The 19,832-nt window shown below is 38.1% G+C and overlaps 1 protein-coding gene across 1 annotated transcript in view; it reads left to right on the top strand.

Annotated features, from left to right (window-relative positions):
* The window catches only part of KL (klotho), a 47,429-nt gene that overhangs the window by 1,837 nt on the left and 25,760 nt on the right, over window positions 1-19,832 (top strand). The gene's annotated exons all lie outside the window — the stretch shown is intronic.

Consider the following 19,832-nt stretch of genomic DNA (forward strand, 5'->3'; position numbering starts at 1 on the left):
ATTAGCCCCAAATCTTTCAGCAAGGCTTTATTACCCACCTGTAAATGATTTTTAAACTTTTCMTTACATCACTAAACAGCTGGTTACAGATTATTTGCTGTGCTTGCATAGTTACTCTGAAATCAGTAGGACTCTGCTCAAGGGGAAGGGCTGTAGGCTTGGTGCTGGTGGTGATCAAATCTGAGGAAATGAAGTTTTATTTCTCTGACTTCTTATAGATCATAAGCAAAAGAAACCATTTTAGCTGCTAATTTAGGCACTCAAGCTGTCAAAATATGGTTACCTTGCAAGTTTAACTTCAGGTCTGAGGGTCATAGGCATGCTGACATGGACATTAATGTTATCTTGTCACTTTATTTTCTTTCTAAAGCCTCTCCTTTGCTGTGCAAAGCATGCAGTTGCTGAGTACCATTTCAATATCCTGCATGGTTCTCCCCTCCACCTGGTTGTTCAATTTGTGGTTTTCAGATTGGAATAAAAGGCTCTGAAAACAGACAACTAAAAGCAATGCTTTCTCACTGCATTAATTTTCCACAACACTGTTTATCTCAAGTGTTTATATTTCACATCACCATAGCATCTGAGCCCCTCATAATCTCAAGCATATGCTTGTTCTCACAAAAGTCCAATGAAGAAGGGAAGTGCTGTCCTTACAGTTTCATAAATGAGAAAGCATGGCATGGATTTTCCTAAGGCACGTAGAAAGTAAAAGCAATTAGTCCAGGGCAGTTCACTGTAAATATTTATAGACATAATCTCTGGATTACTCTTCTCCTAGTGACTATCATTATTTTTTTTTTCAGAAATAGTGATCATTTCTTTTTACACAACTTTAATGTAGGAGGCACAATTTTTTTTCCGTATTTGACAAAGGAGGATCCGAAAGGTCAAAAGGATTTACTGATTTTAAGGTCTTTTTTCCTGACATCTGATTTTTTGGGATAGCAGACAATAAGACATTCAGCTCTTCAGCCCTTCTGCCAGTTGGATCCTAGAATCACAGATCATCCTTACAGAAAATAAAGGAAGTACAGAAAATAAAGTTCATGCAGACCTTCCATCCATGAATCCTTATGTAGGCGTGTTTAGTAGAGGCCAAGATCTGAACTGACTCTGCAGGGCAGAATAGTCRATGGCTTTAACACTTAGGTCCTTCTTTTCTTTCTTACATCCCTATAATTACACCTTTCAACTTTTGCAAGCAGTGAGGTAGGAGGCTTCCCTGAATACACAACTAGACACTCGTGTAATGAAAGGCCACGTTGTACCTGCATGTGTTAAAGGGAATGAATTACATTTCCATGTGCAAATTCAATTTTCCTCGCCCTAATTCTTGAGTGATTAGCTTTACAGCTTGGATAATGTTTGTTAATAAAGGTGAGGAGGGATTGCTCATCATCTTGTAAGTGACTTTGGTCACTTGTTCTCAGGAGGACAAGCAGCCTGAGCTTGGGTCAGAAGGCTGTGCAGTTGTGGGTCTGCCACTTCATCCTGCAGCTTGGAAGCTGTGCACAGCACTGGGTCATGCTGTTGAGGGCTACAGTCTGCACAGGAAAGATGTGGTTGATCCCTACTCACAAAAAACTCTTCAGCCATCCAAACTCTTGTTGCTTATGTCTTCTGTTACCATGCCCACGCTTCTCCTYTCTCTGGGGTCTTCTTGTCTCTTTTTCTGAGTGAAATACAGATTGAAGAACATGTTCCATAAAAGATAAATCATAATCTCATAAATGTTTGTTTCTCAACAGATTAGATGACTCTTTTATTCTCACAGTTTTGTCCATATTTACAAATGCAAAAACTTCTGATCTTCTTTTTTGCCGTATTCAAAAAAAAGCTCTCATGAGGAGAGAGATGGTGAACACTCCTTTCAAGTTATTTATCTTACAGGATACTAATTACATTAAAATGTAACAATTTCCTTTAAATTATTTAAAATTCAGCAGATATAAATGTGGATTTGGGACTCTGTCTTTTGGAGTGAGTTATTATTTGAGAAAGTAATCAAATAAGAGTTGATTCAATTCAGTCAGTTCAGGTCTGGTGGAAACAGGGCAATGAAGTTGGATCTGCTTAATGACATTCAAATTTGGCTTGGTTTCATCCTTTTGAATTGGATTTTTTAATTACCTTGTTTTTTTTCCCTGAAGTTTTAATGTGATTTTAACAGTTTGTTCCAATTTCTTACCAATACTCCGGAATGGGTAAATGGAAAAAAAAAGTGTTATGGTAATGTTTTCAAAATTTAATGCATGGAGTCCTACTTTCATTGTGGAGAAGCAAAGTAAAACATGATGGGAAAACTTTTTGAAGAAATCACACATATTTACAGAAGTAATTATGCTCATGTATTTTTGATGCTTGTTCATATCTATACATGTATAAACATGTATGAGCAAGCAGATGTGCACATACAAGCTTTCCTATCCTTTAATAACAGAATAGCTTTGGGAACCAGGCTTCACGTTGCTCAATACCATCTGCTGCAAGTAGCAGTGTCAGCATCCAGAGCTTCAGCTGCTTGAGCCATGCGGGTGAAGCCCCCATTGTAGTCAGATTATTTTCTGCTGATGACATTTATGTTCACATTTGTGTTTTCTTCCTTTTTTTTTTTTTTTTTTTTTTTTTTTTTTTAAAGAACTGAGTCCATAAAGGAAGGTTTGTGCTCTAAGCTTTTCTACCACTCCTCGTTTGTTTGTGCTAATAGTCAGCTAATAGTGTCACCTAATGAAAATGTTATGTATTATGTTAAATGTTAAATGTTAAATGTTAAATGTTATGCTCTCAAAATTACCTGCTACCTTGGCACATATAGGCTGTTCTTTGGAGAGAGGAAAAAAAGGACATCTCTTAAATAAAACTTCCACTTGTCAGGAAATTCCACAATTGAGTCATATCTAAATGGGAAGTGTAAGGCACAGTTTCTAGAAAGAACAGAGAGTAATAATAATAATAATAATAATAATAATAATAAYAATAACAATACTACTACTACTACTACTACTAAAGTGTATGCAAGAAAAAAGAAACATTTTATAGATTCATCTTTGGTTGTTTTTTGGAGTGGTACTGATTGACATTAGCCCAAAACTTCACCCTTGTATAGTACCTGCACTGACACTTGTTGCTTTTGACATGTCTGAGTCCTTCAGTGTTGGTAGGAAATATGTATTTATTCACAAAATAAATTGAATATATCAAGCAGGGTTCATAACAGTTGGCATCCTTTCAAGTCAACAGTCAGAAAATGTGTTGCCAGCAATCTGTTGATGCATCTCTTTCTTCAGATAGGAACCAAGAGGAGTGATTRCACAATATTCTGGGTTTTTTTTTGGTTTTTTTTTTTTTTTTTGCAAATGCATTTTTTTCATAACAACTTCACAGTAAATTGTCTGAGTTGGTCATACTTGGATTTACTCAATATAAACAGCATTTGCAGAAACAGAAGAACACTTTGTTTCCTGCAGAAATGAGTGGAACTGCTGCCTGGAAACCAGTCACATAGCAACAGAATACTGATTTCCTTTCTCTTTCCAAAACAGAAGGTAAGGACTTTTGCTGACCTTCAGTGCTAAACCTAATAAAGTGTCAATAATTGCAGCATAGAGGAGTAGGCTTTTCTTGGGGCGTATTGCTTCTTTTAACATTCAGACAGCCTTGAAACTTAAACGTGGTGCAAATGGAATAGTTTTGGAGTTCTTGAAAGTAGTATAACTCACATAGTTATATTGCTATGTATTACTTGAAAGTAATGTAACTCACATAATGCACAAAGACTGAAAAAATACTTCTAAATAATATTTTGATTTTTTTCCTATTTATGCTTTTTTAAGACATAAATCACAGAAAAACAAGAAATTGGTTCTGTTTCTGGTTTTGAATATTGATCACTTTTTCAAACAATCTGTTACGCTGGTGATTATATTAATCTCCAGTCAAATGAATCAAGTATCTTTTGAATGTCAGAGGTGTCAAGGAAACATCAGGGAGGAGAAGTCATAGGCCGGATTCAAGTAAGATGCTACAATTTCSCATGGTAGCTGCTTAGGAGCGTTCTGCAATATTCCCAGATTATATTAACAACTATGACTTGACATGGCTTTCTGAAGCTTTATTCATCAAAACAGCAAAAAAGTGGAGGCCACTTTTACATTGTGATAAATGGAGGAGTTTGGACTTTAACATTCTTTTTGCATTTTAACATTCTTTTTACATCTTTAACATTCTTTTTATTAAATTTAGTTATTTTTATTATAATTAGTTATAAAGAACTTTGTAAGTTCTTTCTTGCCATTTCTACTTGCATGCATGCATGCACACTTGCAGAAGGAATGTCATTTTCAAATATTCAGGCATGGCAAAAAGCGGTTTCTTATCTTTAAGGAGTACCTTATCCTGTAATTATAGAAATATCGAAGAATGATATGGGGATGATATGGGGAATGAGGTTTTATCAGGGAAAAGTACGAGAGGCTCTAAAGCTCAGGAAGTTTGCAGAGATTCTGGGAAATGTTACCAAGATGCTGGCACTTGGGAATGGTGKCTAAAGTGGGATGGGAGCCGAGCGTGCCGTGCTTGGAGGAGCCCACATGGAGCTGCTAGGTGCGGATCCCTCCTCCACGCTGGGGTAGCTAAGGCAGAGGGAGGTTTCCCAAGTGGTCTCAACCCACATGTGCTAACGGGAGCACTGAATCCGGTACAAAGCATTCCAGCTTTATTTTTCACTCCCTTTTTCTCCGGAGCGGTGCTGTCTTTACACAAAGAGCGAGGACATCCGTTGCTCACCCAAGAATGGGAATACCCGAGCATATTGCCTTSCTTGCTCTGAAGGAAGTCAAAGCCATATCTCCAGCCCAGGGAGCAATGTCTCTTCAGCAAGGAGCTACTAGGAGCCAGGCTCTGTACTGTGAGTGAGTGGAGATGTCTCACGTTGAGTTGAGTCAGTCGTCTGCTTTCCGCACAGTAACTGCAGCTCGGGGCTCCTGCTGTGCCACGTACGGGCCGGCTTCAGCACAAGAGGCAGCTGCTGTTCATTAGGAGGATTTTAGTGGTGCTGTCTGAATTTTCTGTAGTTGCATTTTTTATTGTTGGGGATCTATATTTAATCCTTTTGGCATCCCCAAATCTGTGTTCTCAAAGGTCGTTTTAAGAGTCACCTGCCGTTTTTTTTAATTGTTGCAATTGAGGTACCAAAGTTGAAGGTGCCTAGGAGACATTGCTGGGTCTTATCCAAGGTAATCTAGTATGCTTCCATTTTAGGCACCGTTCTTTTCACTAAAGATCAAAGTTCTTATTTAACAAGTCAGACAGGGCTCTGTTCAGTGCTAGGAARATAATAATTGCTGATTAATGGCAGTTTGATATAGATAAGGACKTTTAGATAGCCACCAAAAATCACACCTTACAAAGTTTCACAGCATAGASTAAAGCAAGGCTGTCTGCTCCTCAATAGCCTTTTCTGTCTATTATTCYTCTCTAAGGTCTTTCTTCATGCAGAAGAGATCCAGTATTTGTTAGGGTTTGGGGATGTGAACTGAAATCTGTGGAAGGTCTCGTGTTACCCTGCCTGCCTTGCCATGACAAACTCTTCCAGTTTCCATTCCATCTTGCTGCTACGGAACATTTCCAGTACTTAAAGTAATGGATGGGCATAGTTCCATACTCGAGAATATTGTTAAGACAGTTTATAGTGTGGTGTGTGTGTGTGTGTGTGTGTGTGTGTGTGTATATATATAAAATATATACGTTTTTTAAAGCACAACTTTTTTTTTTTTTTTTTTTTTGGTCAGAGTGTAGTGTTTATTTTAATTTGAGGTAGAGCTGACTATCTTATACTTCCTGCCTCTCCCTTTTGCGAAGAGAGAGAGCTTCTGTAGGCTCTTCTTGTGATCAGTCAAGAAACCTCCATTTGGGTACCTTAATAAGACAAAGTGCAGAAAATCTGTCTTTTCTGTAGAAACGGACTTCTTCAGGAGGCAGAACTGCTGTCTGGGGTAAGAGAAAGTTACTTCACTCATCACATGCTGAGAATCTGACTTTTGAGAAGGTTACACTTTTACCTCTCTTGCTTTTGTAGAAACTAAATCAGATTGGGACTCTTACAGTTACTTGTGCAAATACCATAGCTTCATTCCTCACATTACTAAGCTCTTCTTATAAAAGCATTTCCTTCCTCCCAGTCTATTTGGGGGGAACAAAGTATTTTTCTTCCTTTAGTATTTTCTCAACTAGACTGCAGACTGGGCAAACAGTGAATGTGTCTGTGCAGCTGGTTGTGCTACTGGCAAGAGCTGACTAGATAGGAACAGTGAGCAGAGAGCAGTACAATCTGTGGAAATTTGGGGTGTTGCATTTTAATTATTTTGGGTGACTAAGATACATATCCTTCTTATTTTGAGGGGGCCAAGAAAGAGCCCTTACAGATTTGCATGCTCTGTAGTTTGTTTGGTTCTAGTTTGGGGATTCTGGGATTTGTTTACAGTTTGAGTTTGGGAGAATCTTTTCCAGAACTGTTTGTTAATCCTTGCAAGGCAGTATGTGATTTGTACGTTTGGTTATTGCAGGTGAACACAAACTGCTGAGCTTACTTGAAGGTGCAAGGCTGATCTAGGCAAAATTTTTGGAAAAGACAACAAGGCAACAATTGAAAGAGCCTGTTTGTAGTGGTRAGGGAAGAAATGCTTACAGGAGATTTTTTTTCCCCTTCTTTCCATGAAGGTAAAAATAAACAATAGGAAATGATCCTGAAGAAATAGGRGAGGTGACCTCCAGATGCAAAGATAGGAGGTCGTTGAAATTCCAGGGTGTATCTTATCAGGATGTTCAGTTAAATACTCGACAAAAACTACTCATACCTCCTGAAACCATAGAAAAGTGCTTTAGGTCACTGTGATGGCTGATTTTAGATTAGATCTACGAATATGATGGTGCAGAAGAAAAAAGTTGTAGAAACATCTCAGGGTATTTAGGAAATTACTGAGATCAAGATCAGGCAGATCTCTGGAGGAGCAGGTGACTCATGGAATATAATCCTGAATAAAACATGGAAAAAGAGTCTGTCTGCTGGCAGAGAAGAAGAATTGAGGAACTGGATTACTGTATTTGAGAGAGAAAGTGGCCAGCAGAAACAGAAGACTGAATATCAAGAAGGAAGATTAACTAAGCATGAGAGGAGAAAGGAGTATCAGTCCTAGGGAAGGACTGGAGGCTTTAGGAAAATGGGATGAATAGGAGACAAATGATACCAAGGACAGACAAGGAGTCCARTTTATAAATAGTCCTGGTTATAGAAGGGAGAAGAAAATTGTGAATTAAGGGTCAATATTGAATTAAGGGTCAATATGCACATAAAAACAAAGATCTAGAAAATCATTGTCAATAAAATTAGATTGTGCAGTAGAAGACATCTGTGGCTATTGGAGGAATGAGTTCCTGGAATGGCTTTCTGGTGGTCATAGTGGGAACAAAAATACTATTTTAAGTCAGAACTGAGGTCAGTCTGAGAAAAGAGACTTCTGATGCAGTTGGTGATGATGGAGGTGACAGATTTCAGTAACCTGTGTTCTTCCTCTTTGCTTGCAAATCACAGTACAATGATATATGGTAGGATTTAAGCTCTGGGAACATAACTCAATGGGAAAACTGAAAATCAGTATCTATTAAGAGCAAACAGTTTGTTTAGGATATTGGGGATAGCAATTTACTTCTGTCTTTGTGTAACAGCATCAACACTGCACAGAACTCAGTAAAAATATTAATTTTGTGGTAGATCTCCCCAAGGATTTGGCAAGGAGGGCCAAAACAATTTAAGAATCTCTGGATTTGGTTGCCTTGAAGCATAGCTATGTTGCTTCATTTTGGGGCACGTTTAGTCCGTAAGGAAAATAGTGATTCTGTGTTACAAGGAACAAGGAAACTTGATTTTGTTCTTATTCTGAACAAAAATATTTTAAATTCTCCCTAGTTCCTGGAATCTCTGCAGGTGTTGTTTACAAGCACTGCTGCCGTATCTGAACCACGCAGATTTCCAGGGCACTATCCCATGATTTTGATACTTGCTCTTTAAAGCTGTCATCACAGTTGAGCTTCGACTTCTGTTGAATTCAGGTTAGCATACCTCAAAAAATAACCGAGTGGTTTAAAATTGGCCAAGAGAGATTGAACCATGGAAATGCCTTGTTATTTTCTGAGTCCAAAAGTCACCCAGAGATCGTTCTGCAGGTTAATCAGTGTCATGCCTTTAGTAAAAGCTAGAAAACGTTGACATCGCTAGGATTATTCCTTGATGTACAAATTTAGAAGCTGTTTGCTTTACAGGTGGGCAGATAGCAATGCCTGTTTGTTTTGATCCTCCTTCTAGAGAAGACAGCAAAGAGTCCAAAGGGCAGAGAGACTTTTAGAGCCAAGAACAAAGTTTACTCACATTGTTTATTTAACTTTCAGCATTTTACAAAATAAGGTCATTTTCACTGCAGGCATGGTTATTAATTAAGTCTTCTGATTGTGCTTCCTTAACTCAAACATGGTAGAATTATACAGTAATTATTTTCTTTTGAGAAAGTACATTGGAAATACATTGTATTGTGCATATATATGTGTATTCACAATACAATTTTATTTAAAAGTCAATTCAATAACTTTGACTTCAGGTTTTAAAATGAAAGTTCCCTTGGTTCCTTGCTGCTCAGTGATGACATACTTATTGTAATACACATATTTATTCTTCCTTTTTTTTTTCCTACTGTAGTACAATGTTAAATTAGGTACGAACTCTCTTTGGAAAGACAGTTCCAGTCAGGTCACTGATTTGAAAGCAAAGCCAACAGAACAGCCAGTTACTTATTCCATAAAGAAGTTAGAAGTCAGGCCAGAATGAGGAGAAAATAGGTCTTGAAAAGGCAGCGAAATAAAGCCCCAAATCCATCTTCCACTTGTCCTCCCCTTGCCTCCGTGGCACTGGGAAAGGGGAGGCATACTGAGCAGCCTGAAGAGGAAGGAGCGATACTGTATTAAGGCTGGGAATTTCAAAGGAGCTTAAGGAAACTCAGAACTGAATTTTCCTTAAACTTTTTTTTAGAATCCTGTTACTTTGAAGCAACTAAATAAATTAATATGGCAAACAGATATGATCCTCCTAACTTGAAGAAAATGTATATTCCCATATTCATGTAGCATCTCTACCACAGGGGGAAGGCATTAGATCTTGGACATGCAGTGAAGTTTATTGCATTAGTTCCCTTGCTTGCCCATGAACATGCCTCTTGTTTTGAATGAGAAAGCAATATTGGGTGAATGAAACAAGACAAGGAACAGGGAGGCTGGAACATGAGTTAATTGAGGTGTTGCTTCTTTAATAATAATAATAATAATAATAATAATAATAATAATAATAATAATAATAATAATGAGTGGTAGAATCATATTTTTGTGCTCTTCATAGCCAGGCCTGACTGCACATCATGTCAGCTAGTCTTTTCCCCAATTCCTAGTACTCTCTCTCTTCCTGAAGTAATACGGTATCCCTAGAGCAACTCAGATCTAAATCCTTTTGCACTGGAATCCCTTGAAATTAAAGTATTTCAGGTAGACACTTCAGTTTCACAGAAAAAGTTCAGAATMCAGGAGCATAAAAAAAAAAAAAAMCCTCACTTATTTCATTTTGATCTTGCTATGGCAAATCTTAGCTTCTTATTTTGACATGATGWTGAAAAATTTCATTTTGATACAGCGTGTCAGTCACTCATTTCACACGCTGCCATCTGTATTTTTTCTTTGGATGAGTGCACATTGCTTCAAACTGGGTCAGTTTACCCTTGTGAAATTGCTCTATATCCTGCTGCAATATGACTGACTTCTTGAAGCTGTAGATTGATGCCTTTTAATCTTTGATGAAAGGAAAAAAACAGTCTTAAAGCTGTCAGGACAGAATTCTTTTAGCATAGCGGTGACTGTGTCTTGCCTTGGTAGCCGTTCTGCTGCTTTTACAGTTTCTATATGGAACAGAATTCAGTGATTTTTCTTGTTCTTTTTCCCTATTTCGGATGGAAATGAAAAATGGTATTTGAAGGAGGCAGTTACTTAGAGAGGAGAAGGAATACAAAAATTTAATAAAAGCAGCAACAAATTGGCATTGTCGTTTTCAGTGTCTTAATGTTAGAGCTAGCAAACTGTAGCACAGAGCAGCTGGGAAACAGAATTTTTCCATAGCACAGCTTAGGGTAATGAAAGAGACCACTTCAAAATTGGTTGGTGTTGAAATAGTTATGGAAATAACATTTTAAAGCTAAGTCATGAAAGGAGAGGCATGGAATTTGGAAAAAAATGAGGATTTTGTACTACATGTTGGAATCCACCCTGAAATGGAATTGCCACGTCTTACTTAAATGGCAGCCCTTACTCTTCCAGCATTTGATTTCATGTTGGATTTCCCCCATCACAGTAAAGTTGCTTGTGCTTCTTACATGCTCCTGTTTGACAGGCATAACGCTTTTTCTCAGTCCTGTTTCCCAAGAAAGTTTCCTCATCCTCAGCACGGCTCATTTTTATGTCTACTTCTTTCCAGTGCTGGGGATTATCTTCCCTTCAATATTTCTTTACTGCTTTTGCTTAGTCTCCAAGAAGTAGCTAGGGGACCATCCGTATTTGGCGAGTTTGCAGAATCTTCAAAAATATTTTGAAGAATAATCTCTTTTTCCTAAGACACCTTCTGCTTTTTGGCTGAACACATCTTGGTCTTGGTTACAGAAAGCTRGATGATCTTGTATTTAAGACAGCCAGCTTAGCTGAGAGCTTCAATTCATGAATGTGCAAAAAACAGGCAGAAAGCTATTTCTTTATCTGCAAAATAGGTACTATTTTTAAGGATGAATTTCCTTGTGGTAGGACTTTGGATGCAGCATACAAGAGGGCTAGAGAAAGAAGAAACATTAAATCAGAGAGCTARGTCTTGTGTTCTGAGAGGCTTTTGTTTTACGTTCCATTTATTTTTATGGCAGTGATCATGTGAAAATACACATTGAAAGAATAACCTTGATTTGAAGCAGAGGAATCTCAGCAGTTGTCTAAGTTGCCTGAACGTGATGTCCTATTTGAGCTCCATCTCAATGTTCTCATCTCTTCCTTTGGTTTCCCTTTATCCACCTTTCTTTACTTGATCTTCCTGTTTCAACAAACTCACTGAATGGTGTGGCCTTCATTTTTGTGGAGCAGTGGAAGGAAGAGGATAGGATAAATTAATATTACACTTTGTAGTTTAAATAAGGAATATGTTTAAACAAGATCACTAATAAAGGTGTGTAAATATTTTCAGTACATGACAAGAAGAGTATTTGTCATAATGGCTGTGAGACATTTCAGTTGTGTGCTCTGATGGTGTTGAATACAATTCATAAAGGTAAGCGAGGAGCTCCTGTCCTACATATGTTCTTGGGAACAATCTGTGAATTCAATGTAGCGATTCATATTAATTTAAGGAGACAGTTTTTTAGGGCACTCCTAAACTAACTCCTAACTCCTCCTGTTAAAGGAGGTGGTTGAGACCAAAAATTAGGCAAAATTAAAAAATTATGATTGTTAATACAGATAATGATTTAAAAATATTTGTGCATTAGAAATAGGAATATTAAAGCTCATCTTTTCCAGTTTAACCTAATTCCACTTGGAGATTAATGTGATGCCTGGAGGATGGAATACCCTCCATTTAYCTGAAGGTTTTCGCTTTTTTTTTCTGTTAAGCATCTTATTCTGGATCTTTTGCAACCAGTGGGTCAGAGAGACCTATTGCAGTTGTTCTTGAATTCTTTTCTTACTCTTGTACAAGTGCAAAAATGCTGCTTTCTCCACATTACGTTTCTGGTAAKCAACCCCATCACTATTGCAAAAAACCAAAAGTGAATTATACAGCTTTGCACAGTTTCAAGAAGCATCCGTCCAAAGCCTTAGTTTTGTGTCTCAAAATCTTTAAAGTTTATGGCATGCCCAGAGCACAGTCTGGCAATATATGTCATTCTGGAGTATTTTCAAAAAACAAACAAAAAAGTATATTCTGGGTTATTTATATATAGATATCTTTTCATAGCTGAAAAAAATGATTTTATTTGGCTGACTGTGAGATGGATGTGTTAACTGCAGAATAATCTGTAGAGTACACAAGTAATTTTTTTATTAGTTTATCTCTTCCAGATGCAGCTCTGGGTGGAGGAGAGCATAGAGGGAAGAGCAACATGCCTAAGCAAGGGTGGACACAGTCCCTCTTTGGTTTCACTGTTAGCTGGCCACCACTTTTGGGTGCTAATAAGAAGATAGAATAGGGGATAAATTTGCACAGCCCCCATATCCATCTTTGTATTTAGTATGGAAGTAATTCATTGGCATTGCCTGGGACAACCTTCAACCTGAAAGGATGATCAGTAGCAAATTGTATTTATCCAGCTGCTGGAAAAGCAATTTTAAACAAGTTGGAATTCATGTTTACCCTGAATTTGAGCTGTCAGCAGCAAGTGTTTTTATTTGGGGGTTTTTTTTTTCATAGCTTTAGTGAGACTGTGGAGTTCCTGCCCAATTTAACAGCRTCGTGGTGCTGCCTTCCAGGCAGCTCTTGCATCAGCTCTAACACACACTTTCGCGTCTGCTTGACCCTTCAATAGTTGGCTTTTCAATAACCATTATAAAATATGATTTAGTGTAAAGATATTTTCCTTAAGACAGTTTGACAGCATTCCCAGGAATCCCAAAGGGATGTGCGACTCATGCTGCAGCTCGGAGCCAGCTGTCCGCTGGCCTGGCCAGGGTTGTAGCTCTGTGTACATTGGCTCTGCACCATGGCTAGCAAGTGAAGATACTCGCTAAGCTGGGCTTGGCTGCCTGCAAACCTCTGGCGTTGAGCAGAGTAGTGGGAAGTGATGGGTCAAGGGCCTAAGAGTCATTGAGCAGGGCTGTATGAGGATGATGATGGCTGTGTGAAGGAATGCCTGCTTTGCTGGGTAGACCCTGGATGCCAGTACATCCCTTTGCTTGCAGAGTGCCCTTTCCCATCTGCTGGGCATAGAGGCAACCTGCAGTGATAAAACTAGAGTTTCTGTAGACTTTTGCACTTAATCAAATGAGACCTGCTCCTGAGGTCTGCAAAAATCTTCCTTAGTATCAGTTAGGGCTGCCAAGGAAATGCAAGCTCCTTCCTTTGTGTTGGGGAGATGCCAGAGGAGGGGAGTACAAGAAGGCTACTCCAGTCATTGTCTTAAAGTAGCTTGTAATATAAACCACATAATTTTCACAATCTCTCTCCATCTGGAAACAAAAACATTTCTTTCCTTTAATGCCCCATTATTTTCTCTATGGAGATCATGGAAGACTATTTCAATGTAGGTATAACTGTTGTGTTTACAGGTATTTATTGACTGCTATAAGGAGAAAATAGAAAATGTGCTTGTCTTAAAAAATAAAATTGAAAGTTGTTCTTCAGTTGCATAGGAAAAGCAGAATAAGGGAAGACATACAGCAARCAATCTGAAGAAGATGAGATAAAAAGCATCCACTTCCAAAATGAATTCTTATTTACATCTGATATTTCAATAAGGATGATCTTTCTGCSCACTCTGATTCAGAGGCAGAAAGGTTAATGATTTTGATGGTTATGCAAATAGAAATAACTGCAGGTGAAAAATGGTGTGAACTTACGATATCAAAGTCAACCCAGAGTCTTGGATGACTTTCTGTGATAATGTAATTCTTCACCTAAAAAAATAAAATGAAATAAAAGTGATCAACCTGCACAGCAGTAGGACACTTGAAATAGTGACAAATGGGGAATTATTATTTAGCTCAAGAGTAGGAATTACTAGTAGCTAAAAACCTGCTAAGGGAACATCGTGAAGGTTGCACTGAAGGTTGAAGTTTCAGGCTGAAGGGCAGTGGGCAGAAGAGCTGGTGGGACTGAACTTTTGGAGTGTTTTCACTACCCTGCATTGGCACAGAGTAGGATTGCACCAAGTAGAACATGAGCTAAACTTGAGGAAATATTATCAGTGCAAAGTATTATCAGGATTATAAACAGATGAACTGAGAGGCTAATATACATACATATATATATATATATATATATATCCATATATATATATATTTGCTAGAAGTTGAGAACCTGCAGGTCACAGCATGACTGTGAGATGCCAGTATAATCCAGCTGTGACAAAGACACATTTATTTCTAGTCAGTATCAGGTGCTGTTTCCAGCAGAGATGAGGAATTATCTTACTCAAACATGGCTTTTTTATCCAAGGACATTGGAGAAAGATACACTTGCTTCTCTAACTGAATCAATGGTAGAAACACATAAAAGAAAATAGCTGTATGAGGCAAAGGACAATTTTGTTACACAAACCAAACTATGTAGATTGAATGTAACCTGAAAACTAGAAAAGCAAATTATTAATCAAGTATGGTCCTATCATAGTCTTCCAGAGGAGAGAGGATGAACAAAATACCTAGCTAATGCTAAAATGAATCTGGACAAATTTATGAACAGGAGGTATCTAAGTCTGTGACAATAGGGGGTTTAACCTGATGCCCTTGAGGTTTTTCTTAATCTTATAATCCTGTTTTCCTAATGCCTGGCATAGAAGAGACACAAGAGATGTTGCCTAAAGATGCCAATGATTTTCAGTTCGGTATTTTTCATATTCCTAAGAAAAATCTCCAAAGTCAGAATTCTTCATTCACATTTAGATGACTCATCCAATTCTAGTGTTTTATTCAAATGTTTCTAATGCCTTGCTCAGAATATTTTACACTTTTCTGAAAAGGTGTTCACAGTGAAAACGTAGCAGCTGATTAAACACCATCCTACAGGAACTCAGATTCATAGTCAGCAGGATTAACTACTGGTCTGTGGTAAATAAGGCTTGTGGAAGGTCTCTGCTTTCATTCACTTTTTTTTTTTTWWWWTTTTTTTAAATTTTTTTTTATGATTTATCACATTGTCTTCCCTGAAGATTATGAAGGCAACACTCTTAGAGTATGCAAAAAAGAATTATCTTCCCCTAAATCCTAAACATATATAAAGTATAGCTGCTAAACTATATACTTTAAATTGGAAAGGACCAAATGTGATATGATTCACCTCACTTTACTATCAGCATTTTTCATTGCAAACATTTACATCTGAACTTTATGCTCCCTTTATGTTTAGTGGAGACACGTTAAAGCGTGACTATTTCCAGCCACCTTCTACATGGGATAAAAGAAATTGCACCTAGAATTTCCTGTTTATTTTCATGGAGTATAAAAGGAAGCTGGGGTGAACAACTCGGGCGCCTTTGGATTCAGCTCCCACTTTCCCACCAAAGCAAACAGCCACATGGGGACTGACATTTGTTTTGTTTTACTGGTCATAGTTGGATTCTTTCCATGAAGACAAACCAAACCAAATAGGCAAGAGTTTGTGCTTTTTGCCATTCTTATTTTTCTTGGTAATGGACTTTATCATAGTAGCTCTTTCTTTTGGCAGCCTCTTGGGATTCTGTAATTCCCTGTCCTTTTAGCTGTGCCTGGATTAACATAGAAAATACTGGGATGAACGTGTACCATAGGCTTACCAAGAACTGGGATTCTGCCCTGTGCTGGGTACGGTATGGATCAGTGTGTTTTTCTCCTCCTTATCCATCCTGCAAGTCCGCTGGTGGTGCTGCCTGTTCACATTACAAGACAAATGCCATAGGTGAAAGCACAGAAGGATATCATAGAAGCTGTCTTCCCTAGCTGGTACATTTTCCTTTTGATACTAAAACACACATTTTGGAACTCTGAAAAAATAGCTGTAAAATGTAACTTTATAATTTACATTTTAAATTGTAGATTCTTGATTTAATTATTTCCTGTGAAATGCTGTTAGTTTTTGAGAAGTACTGTAACACCAAGCAGTATTTTTGAGTGTTTTGTAGCTCTTTACACACATTTTCTTCAGTGAGACTGTGTAATCTAGAAGCTCTGAAAGAAAATGGTAGGCATCATCAGGAAGGGTATTGAGAACCAGAGAGAGGACAGAATTATCATAATAGCACAAAATATCGGTGTACCCACATTTTAAGTATTGTTTGCTGCTTTGGGCTCTGCATTTCAAGAAGGACAAAAAGGATTTAGATAATGGCAGTTTAAATGTTTAATGGAATGAAAAACTGTCTTATGATACTTCATTTTGGAGAGGAAAAAGCTGAGGGRAATACAGCTGAGGCCTAGAGAATGAGCAAAGTCGTGGATAAGGTGAATGCAGAGCTGTTATTCATCATATCCTACAATACTGAGAAAGTCACTGAAAATTAGTAGTTTAAAAAATGCAAAAAGGAGGTTGTGAGCTTGTGGAATTCATTGCTGCAGATCAGGGGAGCAGATTTTACCCGCAGGTTCAAAAAGATACTAGACAAGTTCATGAACTGTAAGCAGATACTGAAGGAAATGGGCAGAAATGCCTCCCTCTCACATTCCCAGTAGGAAGGCAAGGGGGATCTCAGAAGGTGAACGGGCTCATGTTCTGCCTCTAAATAAAATGTCCACAGGACATGAAATGTCCACTGTCAGAGGTGACACTGGACTGGGCTGACCTTTGTTTTCCTGGCAGACCCAGGACAGCTTTAATTTCTTCTTATATTCTAGGTGTCCATTAGCTCATTTGGTGTTAAACATCTACTACATTCTTAATATTTTAATACCTTTCTCCCACTCAGCAAAGTGCCTGGATCTGCAAGCCCTTCAGACACTGATTCAGATCATTTTTAATTTTTTTTAATTGTCATTTGGGGAACTATTTGGTTGCTGATCAGCCAATTGCTCTGCTTCCTGCAGCATGTTTACTGCAACAAAGATTTCATGTCAGCTGTGCAATCTGTGATTTCCTTTAATATCTGAAGCATAATCCGGATTTAAGGTGCCCTCTCCTAAATCCCCCCTTTTTTTCCCCAGTAACCTTTGTAGAGCATGCATGTTGAGGATTATGCTGGCCTAACTCTAGCTGGTGAAAACATTTTTCTCTAGTAAAAAAATGCTGGACAGCTCTTTATCATATATCCAAATTCCTGTTTGATTTTCTTAAAAAATAGCATATTTTTCATGCTTCTGTAGTATTAGGCTGCTTAAGCATGCAAATACAACACCATTACCATTCCAGTCAGGAGTGTGTTTGGTATGGGAATCCCTGGTTTTCTCTCTTTGCTATACTGGAGTTTGTATCCTGAGGTGGTTTTGAGTAGAGAAGCTGTATTATTTTTGGATGGGACTAACCTGCAAACTGCTCTGCAGGAGCACACCTAGGGTGCTTCAGCTTCTAATACGCTTCTAGTCCATTGAGTAGTGCAGTTATTGCTCCTTAGCACCAAATATTTTCCTCTACAGATCTATTTTGACTAGTGTGCTCCATTTGTTGAAGTGCAGATAGGCACTGTGGCTGGAATTAAGCAGCTGCTTATTAAAGYTGTATTAGGCACAAAGATACACTTAATCTCCTTTTCCATCTGAAGGGCCCTGAATATATGTAAAACTTCCATCTGCTTACATGAACTTGTGCTGATCTGAAATCCTAAGACAGGATTTAAAAAATATTCAGTCGCTGGAGTTGTCACTGGTTTGCAAATGGGGAGAGGAGCTGAGGCTCTGTTGCTGCTGTCTGGTATTTAAGCCYGAGTTGTCACTCAAGAGTTTGTTGTCTCTGGAGCGAGGCTCTAACAACTCCTCAGCTAGTTTACAACCTCACAATGTTCCATGAAAGTCTTCAGGGAATTCTGTTGGAAGTCTTTGCTATTCATGTACAGATTTTTGGTCAATTACTTCTTATAGAGGCATCTCTCCAAACGCTTTTCTTTGAACTCTCATTGCTTAAAATAGGCAATATTTAAATGATAGACATGCCTCACTGTCAGGTGTTGATCTGGTCATCATTACCATAATTGGTCATAACACTCTCACAGTTGCTAATCACGGAATCAGAGAGTGGTTGAGGTTGGAAGGGACCTCTACAGATCACCCAGTCCAACCCCCTGCTCCAGCAGGGACACCCAGAGCACGGGGCACAGGGTGGCAGCCAGGCGGGTTTGGAAGATCTCCAGAGAAGAGACTCCACAGCCTCCCTGGGCAGCCTGTGCCAGGGCTCTGTCACCCTCACAGGGAAGAAGTTCCTCCTCACMTGGAGGAAGAACTTCCTGTGTTTTTTCATGGTGGCTGTGAAGGAGAGCACTGATCTCATGTATGTGTACCTGGACGTAAGAGGATAAAGTGGTGCTACCACCATTGCATGGGAAATACATGAACTAGCATTCCTGTTGTTCTGGTGTGTTTTAATGTAAAGACTAATGTAAAGAATAATTCTTTAAATTATTCAAGCCATTATTTGACTTTGTTTTGGGGTGTTTACTTGGCAGAATCTCCAAAGAGATGATTGTGCAGAAACAAACGCCATCATTATTTACATAGAGGTCCCCTGGTGTATCTGAGTATACAGTCTGACCTTCAGTGCCCAGCCACAGGGTTTTAAAAAAATGTATCTAAATCTGTGATTTAGCTGCTTGTTTAGGATTTTAATTTCTCCTTATGTTTCTCCATCTGCATTTGCAATGCCTAGAAAAACTCATCTCAGAAAACTTTTCAGCAATATCTAGTAGCAATGGGGAGAATAAAATGTAAACATACTGGGAGTTTACTCCTTAAATATATGGTCAGTGATGACTCTCATTTCATTTGTGTGTACAAGTCCCGTGATGTGACTGGCATTTTATGGGGATAGGGTTTTGTTTCTGGGCCATCTGAAGTTTAATATTACACTCTTGATACAGTACACAAAAATTAAGTTCTGCCATGTGCTAGTTCCTTCAGCTCAGAACTGTTTTAAAAGATCATTCAATAGGAGTTAACCAAAGTGAGATATCAAAGCCGCTGTCTCTTCTTCAGGAGAGGACTATTTTCTCTCCAAAAGAGAATCTATGTAGGGAACTAGCTAAGATCCTGTCAGGGAAATGTGAAACATCTGATTTGCTTTGTGAAAACCATGTGGCTGGCATCGAGAGGCACCGATTGCACTGTCAAGAATCAAGTCTAAACCTAAATGTGGTCAACGCCTTTAAAGTCTGTCCAAAAGATGGAGTATTTATGAGTAACACAGTTAATATAATGTCAGTTCTGTTTAGAAATCATGTAGTACTAAGGAGCTAGAGCATAGGAGCTAAAGCAAAGATTGCTGAAAGAGGAGTAGCTGTTCGAATTTTGTAGCTGTATTTATCATATAAGTAACATGTCCTATTTTGTATGGTTTAGACTAAACAATTTCTCTCAAAACAGTCTTCCTTGTCTTTTGCTGTTTTCTTTCTTTTAGTCTTCTTTCTTTTGTTTTTGTTTTTCTATAGGGATTGGATGAAAACTATTTTAGGTCAGCTTTTCCTGTGATTTCTGTTGGTTTTTTGCTAAGGTTGGGATTGCAGTACTTGGTGCAACAATAAAGGTACCTGATCTGGATTGTGTGCTGTAAAAATATAGTAGGTACTTCCAAAAGAAGGAAACTACTAAATCTACTTGGGATTTTTAGACCATGTTTATAAGATTTAACTTCTTACCAACTATGTTAAAAATGTATTAAGTATTTTGACAATCAAAATAAGCAGTTTCCTTGTATACAGACAGATGAAACCTTACTTGTTTTGTGCAGATATTTAACAATATAGTGATTATGCTCATAAAGTAAGAATTATATGTTTTTGTTTTATGTGCTTTTTATTTGTTGCAGTTTTATGTTCTCCGAGATTCTACCTTTTAGCTGAAATGGTGCTTTTTATTATGTTTGCAGACACAAGAATAAAGTAGGA

This window comes from Nothoprocta perdicaria, unplaced genomic scaffold, assembly GCF_003342845.1.
Source record: "Nothoprocta perdicaria isolate Ctin4 unplaced genomic scaffold, notPer1 scaffold_62, whole genome shotgun sequence".
NCBI lineage: Eukaryota > Metazoa > Chordata > Aves > Tinamiformes > Tinamidae > Nothoprocta > Nothoprocta perdicaria.